Source organism: Triturus cristatus, chromosome 5_2 (genome assembly GCF_964204655.1).
Source record: "Triturus cristatus chromosome 5_2, aTriCri1.1, whole genome shotgun sequence".
In the NCBI taxonomy this organism is placed as follows: Eukaryota; Metazoa; Chordata; class Amphibia; order Caudata; family Salamandridae; genus Triturus; species Triturus cristatus.
In genome coordinates this window covers 916,915,517-916,929,844 of record NC_140588.1, presented here as the reverse complement: position 1 = coordinate 916,929,844, position 14,328 = coordinate 916,915,517, and positions in this window count along the sequence as shown.

Sequence of the window (14,328 nt, the reverse complement as noted above, 5' to 3'; positions counted from 1 at the left end):
TTGCTGTGCCAGTGGAGAGGACGATCTAGAGCGACGTTGTCCATCTCTATCTCGAGCGTTGTCCCTCTTGTGGCATGTGAGAAAGTCTTCCACCTGCTGAGGCTGCTGAAAGAAGAGTTGTTTACCATGGTGTGTTATTTTCAGTTTCGCTGGATACAACATGGCGTAAGGTATTTCTTGTGATTGCAATTTCTTCTTGACCACTGCGAATTTACGCCGAGACTCCTGGACGGTGGCGGTGAAATCGGGAAAGAAGGATAAGGTTTCATTGCCGTAGCGCACGGTGCCCACCTCCCGCGCCCGGCGTAGGACGGCATCTCTGTCCCTGTAATTCAGGAATCGGGCGATGATGGGCCGCGGGAGGGCTCCAGGTGGAGGGCGGGCGGCCAAGGATCTGTGTGCCCTCTCAACGATAAGGTGTGGGGAAAAGGAGTCCCTACCAAAGAGTTCAATCACCAGGTTTTCAACAAAGGTCGCAACCTTTCCAGTATTTGTGGATTCTGCCAGGCCTAGGATGCGAACGTTATTGCGTCGGGAACGGGCCTCCAGGTCCTCATTCTTGTCAGCGATGACTTTGAGGAGCCTGTCCATCTGTGTCATCTGCTTGCCCGAGGCGGCAGCGCCGTCCTCGAGGGATGATATCCGCTCCTCCGTCTCCCGGATACGGGCGTCATGTTGATCCAGTTTAGCCACAACTCCCTCCAGTCTGGCATTCATACTGTCAATTTTGGAGTCGATTGAAGAGAGGCTTTGTTTCATGCCCAGCAGGAGGGACTTCCAGTCTGCGTCCGGGGCCTCAGCGAGCGGGGGTCCCCCCTCCGCGCCACCCGATGGGGAGGGGGTTTCTTTTGGCCTCATAAGGCAGTTTGGACTGGCGGGCGTCACTGCGGCCCATGTTGCGATGAGGTGTCGGCCCCTCCGTTAGTCCGGCCGCTCCGCCAGGGGAGGAAACCCCGTCGGGATCCAAGAGGGAGGGCCCGTCGTCCCCAGCCGCCCAGTCGGCAATCGAGTCCGGTCCCAAGGCAACCGGCAGGCGAAGGGGTCCCGGAACCTCCCAGACTCAGGCCAGTGTCCGGTAGGGGCAATGGCGGCCGTGCCAATGCAGGCGAAAGGGTGTGGACAACAGAGGTCGTCGCAGGCCTAGCCGGGAGTCCGAAGAGCAGTCCGGGCCCAGACTGGGGGCAGAGGCCCTATGGCTCCGGGGAAGGCAGCAGTATTGTCAGGTCCCCTCCGTACTACAGTCGGGGGCTCCGACGTCAGCAAGGTGGGCCGTAGGCACAGTGGACGACAGGACCAGATCCCAGTAGGAGACCCATGCGGCAAACTCAGGTGGTCGGGCCCCAATGCAGTTCACACCGCAGCGGCCCCCCCTCAGGGTCCACCACTCACCAATGGGCGATGATCAGGAAGGCCGCAATGGATTGGGGAGCACGTTTCAGGGGGGGGGAGCCAGTCCAGGCCACGGAAGCGCCTCAGGCCACAAGCAGAGTGGAGGAGGAGGGGGCAATGAGGGTCCAGCCAGGCCGGGGGGGGCAGCACGATGAAGCAGGCAAGTAGACAAGTAGACAAGATGGCGGCTAGGATGCGGCCGACTCACCGGGGTCCCGCGCACACATCCAGTCAGCGGCGGCTCAGCTCCACCTCTTCAGCGGAAGGCAATGTAAGGCCCCAGGCACTTCACCCGGGACCGCAGGGCGACCGGCAGCAGGCGATCCCGGCTGGAGCAGTGTAACAGGTCCCGGTATCTTGTGGCACATGACAGTACCTTCGGGATGGGTGCACCCTCATGCGGCGGTCCGGAGCAGTCGCCAACGGCCCGCAGGGAACCACAATGCGCCCCACTCCTCAGCTCCCCTCCTCCGGGCGGCGGTCATGCATCGGCGCTGTAGGCAGCTCGGCGCCCCCTCCGCATCAATCCAGCGCCCGCAACCGGCCTCCGCAGCAGCAGTCCGAGGCAGGCCTTCGATCCCCGGGGTCTCCCAGCGGGCAGCAACCGGCCAAGTCAGGTCTCGCGCCGGGGTCGTCTCCCGCTCTCCAGCACATCTGCGAGTATCTCGGCTCACCGATGTGCGAGCGCTCCGTGTTTTGCACCGCTGGAGTCCGCAGGCTCTCACCAATGCAGCGGTGAGGGTTGTGGGTGAAACAGACCGGTCAGGATTGCTTGAAGTGTGTTGGTAATGCCCGGTCGGGCGGGAGCCTCACTACAGTGCGGCCATGTTGGTTTAGCGCCACCTAGCGCCCCCCCGCAAGATGGCAAAATATTGTTCCGATTCAGCAGTAAAGGAATTAGTAACGACCCTGCTCCATATTGCTTGGAAGTTGCTGACAACAGGCAGGACGGTAGTAGAGTCAGTTTTCATTGCAGGACGGTAGTAGAGTCAGTTTTCATTCACGGAAAGAGCCGGGACATTCCAAGTTAGGTTACAGCAGGCAGATACGCAGGATTGAAGCAGAGACTGGCACGTTGAGGGCGACCGGTGGGAGGTCACTGTTGGGGTTCGTAAGATGGTGCCAGTAAGCTTAAAAGTACGAAGGTTTCCAGAATGCCTTAAAGATTCATAAATAGTTGCAAGATCATACCTTGTGGTTGCTTCGTTTTTTAAAGTTAAAAAGTCCTTGAGAAACAGATGTAGGTTCTTCAATCGTCGCCAGACGTACCCCATAAGGCTTGAATTAAAAAACCTTTTTGGCAGAGACCACAGCACTATTCTTAGGGAAGTCATTGTTATGCTTTACTTACCAACACAGACTTGATGAAGGGAGATGGTATTTTTACCTGCTGGTCAATCTACACAGAGCTTACAGCTCTTTCATGCTGCAGCACTGAGGTCACGACAAGGCATTCTTGTGAAGGCGTCGTCCGATGTGGTGCTTCCCACTGTGGCAGTTTTACAGAGGTAGGTGGCCTTGATGGCAAAGCTAGTTCTCTAAGTAGTGTGGGTACATTGGCAGTGTCTTCGCGTGAGAAAGTGCCCTCTTTCTGCATGGTTGCCCACACGTTTTTCTGAATTGCTGATGTGCTTTGACTGAGTGTGCCCTGGGCTCCTGATAACCAGGTACCCAGGGCCTATGTTCTTTCCCAAAAAACTGCATTGAAGCCTAAACCCAATTGGCATCTCTGTCCACAGGTCAGCCCCTGGTAAATGGTATCACAGGTACCCAGGGCACTGTGACCAAAGAAGGCCTCTAAGGGCTGCAGCACTTATTGTGCACCCTTCGAGGTCCTGTACCTTCACGATCACACATTGCCTTTGCAGGCTGCATGTTTTAGTGCAGAAAAAAGTGAAGAGTTGACATGGCACACATCCTTGTGTGGCATGCCAACAACTCACTGCCCTGACATAGATCAGTCACCCCTCTAACTAGGTGCACCATACCAGCGGTGAGGGTACAGGTGCATGAGCCCTGTACCCCTACAGTGTCTAAGTCCATTCTTAAAGAGAACAAAAACAGGAGTAAGGTCCCGTTATCCCAGGAGAGACCGGGCATAAGTTTATAACAAACAACAGTGTCTCAACTGAAAGGAAAGGGAAGGAAACGGAAGGGAAGGAGAGAAAAGGCAAAATTTGAGAAAAAACTGATTAATGGGATAAATGGTACACTGGTAAGGATTAGTGTTGGATTTTCAATGAATAAATGATTAATTACCCCACGAAGAAATGGATGAGTAAGGGGAGCGGAGCGAAAAACAAATTAGAAGCTCGTGTCCGGTGGGTACAGTCTTGGGAGCAATTTATCCACTGCTTACTGTTGGGAGAAAGGAGGAAAGTTAGGGGCGGGGACCGAGGGGGGCCGTAGCAGTGATTGTAAAGGGTCCGTCAGCGCTCGGACGTACTTTGATTTGTACTTTAGTGCTGTTATAACTACTTACAAAATACACAACCTTACCTCTTTCCTTGTGGTCTCCCTTCCTTTCTCCCCCCCCCCTTTGATGTGATTTATATCACTAAATTCTGAAATTGTCATATCATTTTTAAATGACTTCCAGTTGAGACAATGTAGTTTGTTAAGTCCATTCTTAGGCATTGTAAGTGCAGTGCTGCCATTAAGAGTATATGGTGCTGGGAGTTTGTCATTACGAACTCCAAAGCACCATAATGGCTACACTGAAAACTGAGAAGTTTGGTATCAAACTTCTCAGCACATTAAACACACTGATGCTAGTGTGGGATTTAATGAAAAATGCACACAGAGGGCATCTTAGAGATGCCCCCTGAAAACTAACCTACCACTAGTGTCCAGGCTGAGTGGCTGCTTTCAGCTGCCACCACCAGACATGTGTCTGGATCCCTGGGTCAAGAGCCTGCTGCTCTTGGAGGCCTGAAACAATGCACATCCTGAGACTGATGAATACAGGCCCCAGCTAGGCCCGCAAAGCACAAGGGTTCGCTCTCCTGTAACGAAATCTATAAGGAAGTTGGCACGGAAACTGCAAAGTACAAACACAGCATTTATTAACCCTTAAGGGTGGTCCTACAATCCACACAACACCCTTCAGTATTGCATGGAGTAGCACAAAGAACATTCGTACACAGTCCCCTTTTATACACAACAGAGGGGCTCATAAGTGGGTGGATACAACATGAGGCCGAAGAACATTACCATTTATGGTCATTCTCGATACTGAATCAATACATGGGCGGAGCCAACACACTCCTTGGGCCCGCGAAAACACATGGTCAAGCAAGGCTAATTATAACAGATGTGGTCAAGTCTGGGCATGCGCCAGATGGACAAGAGAGAGCTATTTATAAACTGTTACTAGGCAGATTACAAGAGCAACTAACACAGAGGTCGGACTCTCCTCGTGGTGAACACGTGGCAGCATGTCAATACAAAATGGAGTCCAAACTTCGGTCAACATAACGGAGAAAACATGATCTAAAAGGAAAGCATTAATGTCTTCAGTAAATGCTTAATCACATTCTGTTTCAATTTACAACAGACGACCCTTTCAGCATTTACTGAAGACATCCGGTTTCCAAAAATCATCATATATGTCAATTATCATCATTCCTTTAACCTCTTTGGCTAGACGCTTCTGATGAGCAACATCGGCAATAGCTTTCTTATCCGGGATGCAGAATGAAATGCATACAGAACAGCACAATGGTCCACATTGAACACACATACAGAAAAAGAACAGAATTGCTATAATAATACAGAGACCAGTTAAGACCTTCCATCCCCAGGCAGTAACCAATGCCCAAAACCATCCAGAAAAGGACCAAGTGCCGTTTTCTGTGTGGATTTCAGCTGCTATTTTATGCAGCTTGTTAATGGCGTTATAAACGGATGGCGTATGATCAGGGATGAACACACAGCAGCTACTTCCAATAATTTTACAAGCTCCACCTCGATCAGCTAACATTACATCTAATACCATACGATTCTGCAATGCAACAATCCTAGTTATTTGTAACTCTTCCGTAAGATTCCCAAGAGCAGCAGCAGTCTGATTTGTCACAGCTTCTACCACTCTTGTTAATCTTCGGATCTTCCTACTATTCAGAGCGGCTCCAACAAAGAAAAAACAGTCCTAAGTTAAAATCAATATACTGTTGCAAGCTGGTATCGGTCTGATCCACATCATCAATTGATAGAGTACGTTTATACCTATTTACAGTCACATTATTCAACAATTTCAAGTCTTTATGGTACGATGCATGTGCTAGGAATACAGGAGGTAATAGGAATGATACATAGCATACCCCAGACCACCCAGCCGGCAAACGGTAATAACCTTTATTTCCGCACACAAAATAGGTATTATGGGACGCTAGGAAGGTACTGTTGTTCAACCCGTCAATATTCAGTACAGTTATGCAATCACTGACACCAACAGGGATAAAACCCACACTCTGGACACACAAGTCCGCTTGAGCTTGTGCTACTTGGATTACAAATTTGTCCTTCCCCACAGTGTCTCTGGTGTTCGTGAAGATATAGGGAATGGATTCATTGTCCGGTCGGTACTCTTCCCATTCCCAAATTGTCCCATTCGCTTGTGGATACCCATTCTTGTCCTGATGGCATTCTTTATTAAGTCTGAAAAGCAATCGTCCCACTGTCGGTTTCCGAGTGGCAAAAAGCAAAGTGTACCATGCTCTACAAGAGCCATTATGAGAGAAAGGAAGTGGTATAAATGGCGTACCTCCTTTCTTCTGATGGGCCGGCATCATCCCACATATCCAACAGTTCGTAGCATTCGTAGCAACGTGGGTATGATGCAGCATCTGGATGAAAGTGTTGTTCAAGTAAGATTGTCGATGCTTCAACTCTTGATACGGCAATGTATAAAAGTAGTGCTCCTCAGGCACCGGAGTTGTCAACACAAGTGTTTTCCGAGCAGGAGTTACCTCCTCCACAAACCATGTGGTTATCCCAACAATAGCTACTGTTAGCATGAACCCCAACGCACAAAGGATTTTCTTCTTCTCCATGTCAAAAGAAACAATACCCTGATATCTTCCTGAAACTAAAAAAAAGTCTGTCAGAACTCTTCCCCTTGGGCAGCGGTTGATTTCTTCACCAGCGGGCCAAGACGGGTGTCGCTACACTAATGCAGGGCTGATCCCCCCCCCTTGCCTCATCGGCTCTCCGTTTCACTAACCCAAGGGCCGTTCTGACAGTATGTCCCGGTACTGGAAACCTCACTTCCTGGGTCGAAGATGATATCGCCTTCCTCCAGAAGTCGCGTGGTCCGGAAAGAGCTCCTCAGTGTCTCGTGGCTCAGCAGCACGGCCTGTCTCTGCTGCCAGGATTTCTCGTTGATCGGTCAGCACGGCAGACTCCACCAATCCGGGCGGTACCTTTTGACAGTGCAAGGAATGGATCCAATTCTTCCTGTTCGAAACTCGCACAGCCGTCCTCGTTGCAAGGAGGACTTGCTCAGGGCCCACCCATCTGGGCTCCAAACTGTTCGTTCTGTCGAAGACTTTCACCATAACATGATCTCCGGGCCGGAGACCATGTCCTTCGCCGGTAGACCGATCAGGGAGCGCCTCTCGGACCTGTTGATGAATAGAAACCAAGTTATCCGTTAACTGTGCCAGATAATCACTCATCATTACACAAGGTACATCATACACAGCCTTAGGCCTTGGTGGACCCCAAATATTCATTGGGCGTCCAAAAACAATCTCGTACGGCGTAAGGCCGGTTCGGGAGTGTGGCACTGATCTAATTGATAATAACGCCAGTGGCAGGGCGTCTGGCCAAGTCAAAGACGTTGAAGCTTGGATTTTGGCGATCTTAAGCTTCAGTGTACCATTATACTTCTCGACTAGTCCGGCAGACTGGGGGTGAAACACGGCATGAAACTTCTGAGTGATGCCTAGGCCCTTCAAGACATACTTTATAACATCCGCTACAAAGTGAGGGCCATTATCACTCCACAGAAGTCTACAGACGCCGTATCGAGGGAAAAACTCTTTTAGCAGTAGCTTCGCCGTGGTCATTGCAGTATTGTCTTTTGTAGGGTACGCCTCAACCCATTTGCTGAAAGCGCAAACCACTACTAGAACATACTTCAAATTGTTACAGCGCTCAAGCTGGATGTAATCCATCTGCAGAACCTCAAAGGGTGCAGTAGGTGTCGCAAATCCTCCTGCTGGAGTTCGAGTGCCTTTCCCTGGGTTATACTTCAGACAAATCATACAGGTCTGCACCACCCTCTTTGCCGTGCTAGCAATCTCTGGATGCTCCCAGACTTGGGTAAGCAATTTCACAATTGCGGAAGCTCCAACATGTGCTAGCCCATGTGCCATCTGAACCATAGGTTGTACGAAAGCCGTGGGTAACTTCCATCTATCCATCCGTTTATTTCTCCAACAACCCTCATCATCCAACTCTCCCTCGCTAGCCCATTTCTCCCGCTCTTTATCAGAAGCGGTCCTTTGCATTTCTCGCACTTCCTCCTTCGCATCACGCCATCTCTCCACCTGTGACTTCACTACATACATGGCAGTAGTACCGGGCTGCATCGCAGTCTCCCGTGCTACTCGATCCGCGAACGCATTCCCTTCTCCAACTTTATCAACCACTTTCCTATGGGCGCTACACTTAACGATAGCAATTTTCTTTGGGTATGTCAATGCAGTTAAAAGATTATGAACTAACTCTCCATGCATTATCTGTACTCCATGTGACGTTAAAAACCCTCTCTCCTTCCAGAGTAGGCCGAAGTCATGCGCTACTCCGAAGGCATAGCGGCTATCTGTGTAAACATTCACACACAATCCTGTACTAAGCTCACATGCTCGTGTTAATGCTATCAGTTCCGCTGCTTGAGCTGATTTCTGTGGTATGCGTGCTGTCTCCACTATCGTGTGTAATGTGGTAATTGCATACGCTGCTGAAGTCGTACCATCTGGTAGCTTCAGGCATGATCCGTCTACCCACAACTCTCCATCTACATCTGAAAAGGGCGTATCCTGGAGATCAATACGACCCTTTGTTTGTTCCTCAGTCACAAGAATACAATCATGCGCTTTCTGCACCTCAGGCTGGGTCTCAGGGTATGGCAACAATGTGGCCGGGTTTAATGTCACGCACCTTTTCAACGTAATATGAGGAGCCAAAAGCGTCAGCTCATATCCCGTTAAGCGGGCACTGGTCAAATGCTGCGTCTTTGTTTGATTGAGCAGGGCATCCACAGCATGGGGAAATAACACCAACAATTTATGGGACAACACAATTCCTTCACTTTGGCGTATTGACACAGCTGTCGCCGCTACCGAGCGAAAACACCCTGGTAATGCTCGGGCGACAGGATCAAGCACAGCCGAAAAGTATGCACAAGGGCGCTGCTTGTCGCCGTGCATCTGCACTAAAACTGACAATGCACATCCATCTTTCTCATGCACATACAACGAAAAGGGTTTTGCATAATCAGGGGTCCCTAACACTGGTGCTGAACAAAGGGCCTGTCGCAGTTGCTGAAAAGCAGCATCACACTCATCTGACCAAGGGATTGGGATAGGCGTGTCTTTTGTCAAAAGAGCTAGTAATGGCTTAGCTATGTGTGAAAACCCCAATATCCACTGTCTACAAAAAGAAACAAGGCCCAAAAATGCACGCACATCCTTCTGCGTGGATGGTCTCGGTGTGTCCAAAATTACTTGGATACGATCTGATGTGAGTGCACGTCCCTCCTTAGACAAAAGGTGACCCAAATAAGTCACCTTTGGTCTACAGAATTGCAATTTCTTCCTAGATACCTTATGATTGTGGGATGCTAAAAAGGAAAGTAAGGATAACGTGCTTGTCTCACACAACTCCAGGGTGTCAGCCGCCAACAAGATGTCATCGACATATTGAATGAGGGCGACCCCCTCGAGTAAAACAAAGGAATCCAACTGTCGCTTCAAAGCCTGACTATAAATACTAGGGCTTTCTGTATAGCCTTGGGGAATTCTACAAAAACGATAAGATCTATTGTTTAATGTGAACCCAAAAAGAAATCGGCTATCAGGGTGAATGGGAATAGAAAAGAAGGCATTTTTCAAATCAATCACTGAGAACATGGTCGCCGTAGGCGGGACCAAGGTAAGCAACGTCGTGATATCGGAAACCACCGGGTACTGAGGTATCACGATCTTGTTTACCTCCCTCAAATCAATTATGAACCGATAGACCTTTGCATCCGTGTCCTTTTTCAGAATAGGGAGAATCGGACTGTTACAGATATTATAGGGAACTTCTTCCACTACTCCTACTGCGATCAAGTCTCGCACAATCTGTATGAGAGCCTCCTCGCCCTCCTGGGAAATACGATACTGCGGGAGGCGTGGTAACACCGCCCCCTCCTGGACACTAATGTGGACCGGAGGAATCACCATTTGTCCCACATCTGTGTCCGAAGTCGCCCATAAAGCTCGGGGGAGGGTAGCCAACAACGCATCCTCTGATATCGTACACATCCGCCCAGACCGGGGGTAGTTGTCATTTAAGATCACCCTCACACCCTCAGGGGAGCAACGGATTGTAGCCCTAAAGTACTTTAACATATCAAGGCCCATAATGTTATCCGGTGTGTACGGAGCAAGCAGAAACGGACAGGGCGCAGAAAAAGAACCAACCTTAAATGTAAGGGGCTGTGAAAGAGGGCTTCGGGAAAGTGTACCGTCAAACCCTACCGATGTAACCACTGAGCCGGATGGGGGAGCCCCCGGAACCAAGTACCTAGACAATGCACTACGTGTCGCTCCTGTATCTACTAGGAACTGATCAGTAGAACCTAAAACCTCAGCCGATACATAAGGACCCGTCTGATCGACCGGCACCTCAACTGATTCAGACCCCCATCCAACGCATTCCTATGCATGTTGAGAATCGTGATATCCCGATCGATCGATGTCCGATACATGATACTGGTGCTGGCGATCGAAAACATTTGAGCTATCTCGGTGCTGCCCAGCAGTATCGAAACGAACATGATCGTTAGAATTCCCTCTAAAGTTCGAGGAACCCCCTCTACCTCTCGGGCCACCCGGAGTATGCCCCTGACGCGAAGCACGCAACACTGGGCAATCCCTGGCCCAATGGCCCAATTGCTTACAATACGCACACTGGTTCCTATTCAAATCAGATCGGCCCGAAGGGGGACCATAAGATCCTCCCCTCCCTCTATTATTACCCCGTCGGGGCGGGCCATATACTTGTGCCAACATCACCTTAGTCTTGAGGTCTTTCGATTTCTTCTCTTCCTGGCCCTTCGCCTCGTGCTCCTGACGCTCATAATACTGAGCGATAGTCAGAAGGGCCGTCGGCGTCGCGGAGGACCAGGAACTCTCGCTCGCTTTTAACCGGGCCGCAACTGCCGGTAGCAGATTAGCCACATATTTATCCGCGAAAAGGTGGCGGCCCGTGTCGTCAGTAAGCGACTGGCCACTAAAATCATGAAACGTCTCCTCAAAGCGCGTAAAGAAGTCCGCAACTGACTCGTCAACTTTCTGTTTACATGCAGCTAACATATTCCAGTCAATCTTTTTAGGGGGGATAATCGTCTTCAACTTAGCCACAATAGCCGCAGGGAGATCTAAAATATTCTGGGGTGGTTTCTGTGCGGGCTTCCGTTCCCTATCCTCATCCTCAAGGTCAGACCACCGGGCCTTGAAGGCAACCGCATCATCTACCTTTCGGACAGAGCGCCACGTATCCGGCGGTAGGATAAGGCCAAAGAACAGGTCTATATCCGCTAAGGTCATAATGCAAGAATTCAAGGCCCCCTCGACTTCTTCATAGAAGGCCGCTGGATTCTTGCGGGGGTCAGGCAGCGCATTCTTTAATGCCATAACATCGGCCCTATGCCATGGAGTGTAAACCCAATTATATACAAAATATCCCCTTGCATCGGCGGAGTTAATATCCGAGCTAGTCCCTGCTCCCTTAGGAGGAACATACAAAGGCGCCGCCTCTCGCATTGGTTTAGCATGCACTACGTCATCCTTATCTGACTGGGAGGTGGATGGGTGGCCCCCTGCTGCAGACGAATCCGACTGCTTCTCCTCCTCCGTTTGTTGGCGTGCTTTCTCTCTAAGGGCCAGCACCTCGTCCCGCAAAGCGAACAGCCGCCGAGCCGCCTCAGGAGCCTTAGGGGGAGAAAAAACACCATTACGTAATGCTCCAGCATCCGAAGACACTTCGTCAGGCTCAAGGATACTAGAATATTTTCGGAAAGCAGCAATTACTTCATCCGCGAAATGAGACAGAAAATACACCCTCTCTCTATCTTGCCACGACCCCCAAGCATGGAACAACTCCTCCTTAGACATCTTGCCCTTAAGTGCACGGAGGGAAAGTTTCCGAAGCTCAGCCATATGCTCGGCCGATAACATGGACCGTGTGTCTACCTTACCCGAAGCCGGGCCAGAATCTTGCGGCCGCGGAGCGGATGCGCCAACATAAGGGGGCGGAGAGCGATCTAGTAAATAAAAATCATCATCAGGATTATTAAGGACAGGATAAAGTGGCTGACGAACAACATATTGACCCGAGACCTGTAGCCTACGCTCTTTCTCTTGTCTGTCCGTTTGCTCTTTGTCCTCCCGACGCTTCGCTTCCTGCGCTCGCACATGATCATTCTTTCGTTGCTCTTTATCAAACAGCGCTTTCTCACGCTTCTCTCGCTCACGCACTTCCTTCACCCATAATCGCACACACTCAAACATATCCTGACGAGCACGCCGCTTACACATACACTGTTCCACATACTCAATCTTACGTATATCAAACGATCCATACAAAGGCCATCGCAACTCAGGATCCTTCCTCGTGTATTTCCTCCATAGTGTGCTGTACATTATGGAAGAAAGACCATGCTTCACATACATATCCCTATTAGGAGTCCCCTCTGGGGGAGCCGGAGCAGATTCCTCGAGGTTCAACCGGTTACCAAAACAACAGCACCACTTACGGAGTGCGCTGAAAGCAGGCATGCTCAAAAATAATGCAAAATATGCAATATTATAAGAAAAATGGCACCTAATCGTTGCGCCGTTCAAAGTTTACACAGCTCTGGAGAAATCTCTCCACATTACCTGCCTATATGTGTTGCAACGCATATATTTTCACAAAGACAAATTCAAAATATGACTAGTCATCATCAATCAAACTCAAATAGCCAACCCAGGCTTCAAAAACTCGGAGCAAGTACCGTACAACGGTTCTTACCAATCAAGAGTCCAGGTTCCAACTGCCAAGCTCCACAATCGCCCAAACGGCTCTCACGGCAGGACCGACAGAAGAGGTCTCAGTCGATGACCGGCGCCACCCAGACGGTCAGCTCGGAAGGGAAGGAAGAAAAACCTCGGGATGCCAGGGCTAAAACGCCGCTGGCAGTGATCACGTCCCCGGCCAAACTCCTCACCTTCGTCGCGACCAGTCCTTCGAGCATCCGAGTCGCCGATGAGCCCCACGTGACGGGCGCCAATTGATGAATACAGGCCCCAGCTAGGCCCGCAAAGCACAAGGGTTCGCTCTCCTGTAACGAAATCTATAAGGAAGTTGGCACGGAAACTGCAAAGTACAAACACAGCATTTATTAACCCTTAAGGGTGGTCCTACAATCCACACAACACCCTTCAGTATTGCATGGAGTAGCACAAAGAACATTCGTACACAGTCCCCTTTTATACACAACAGAGGGGCTCATAAGTGGGTGGATACAACATGAGGCCGAAGAACATTACCATTTATGGTCATTCTCGATACTGAATCAATACATGGGCGGAGCCAACACACTCCTTGGGCCCGCGAAAACACATGGTCAAGCAAGGCTAATTATAACAGATGTGGTCAAGTCTGGGCATGCGCCAGATGGACAAGAGAGAGCTATTTATAAACTGTTACTAGGCAGATTACAAGAGCAACTAACACAGAGGTCGGACTCTCCTCGTGGTGAACACGTGGCAGCATGTCAATACAAAATGGAGTCCAAACTTCGGTCAACATAACGGAGAAAACATGATCTAAAAGGAAAGCATTAATGTCTTCAGTAAATGCTTAATCACATTCTGTTTCAATTTACAACAAGACGAGGTGAAAAGCCTCCTCCCCCAGAATGGGCAGAGTGCACCTGACGCCCCACGGCCTTGGGTGGCCCAACCAACAGTGCCTGACCAACCCCCAAGATCCCAACTTACCTCTCGAAGTTGTGGTTGCACCCAGAAGACCTTCGTCCCTGAGCCTGCAGTGCTCTTGCAAACCAGAGGTTCCCAATTGCAAACAACAGGGCGTCCAACATCGAAACAGCACCCTGCACCCGGCCGCCCTAGTGCCACTTAGGGTGCACGTTTGATGCTACTTTGTTTCCCCATTTGCTGTGAGCTAAAGTCCAGGAGCTTTGCTCCCACAACCAAGTGGCCTGCTCGTCAGCAGCCATCAACCTGAGGCCCCCTATCCCCCATTGGATAACATCGGGCCTCCGCACTCTGCACCCGGCCACCCTAGTGCCGCTGAAGGTGTAACAAGAGTGCATCCCTGACCCTGGAGGACCCCTGAGTCTACCCCCAAAACATCAACTCCCACTACCGAATACTTACCCTAAAACCGATAACACTCAAGAGTTACGAGATTCGTGCTTGTGCCGATATCAGCATGCACAGTCCCTTGCACACGTCATTTTTGCCTGCATCATATGCATGCATAGTTACATCTAGGTTAGCCATCTTGGATTGGGCCGCTTGTGGAAATGTTTGCATAGTGTTTCGGTGAAGTGCACAACAAATAACACTCCTTTTTGACTGACCTGTTTTCAAGGTTTGCTACGTTTCCTTCTAGATTTTGTTTCAGTTAATCTCCTTTGAGCCATTGTTGGAGAAGAGT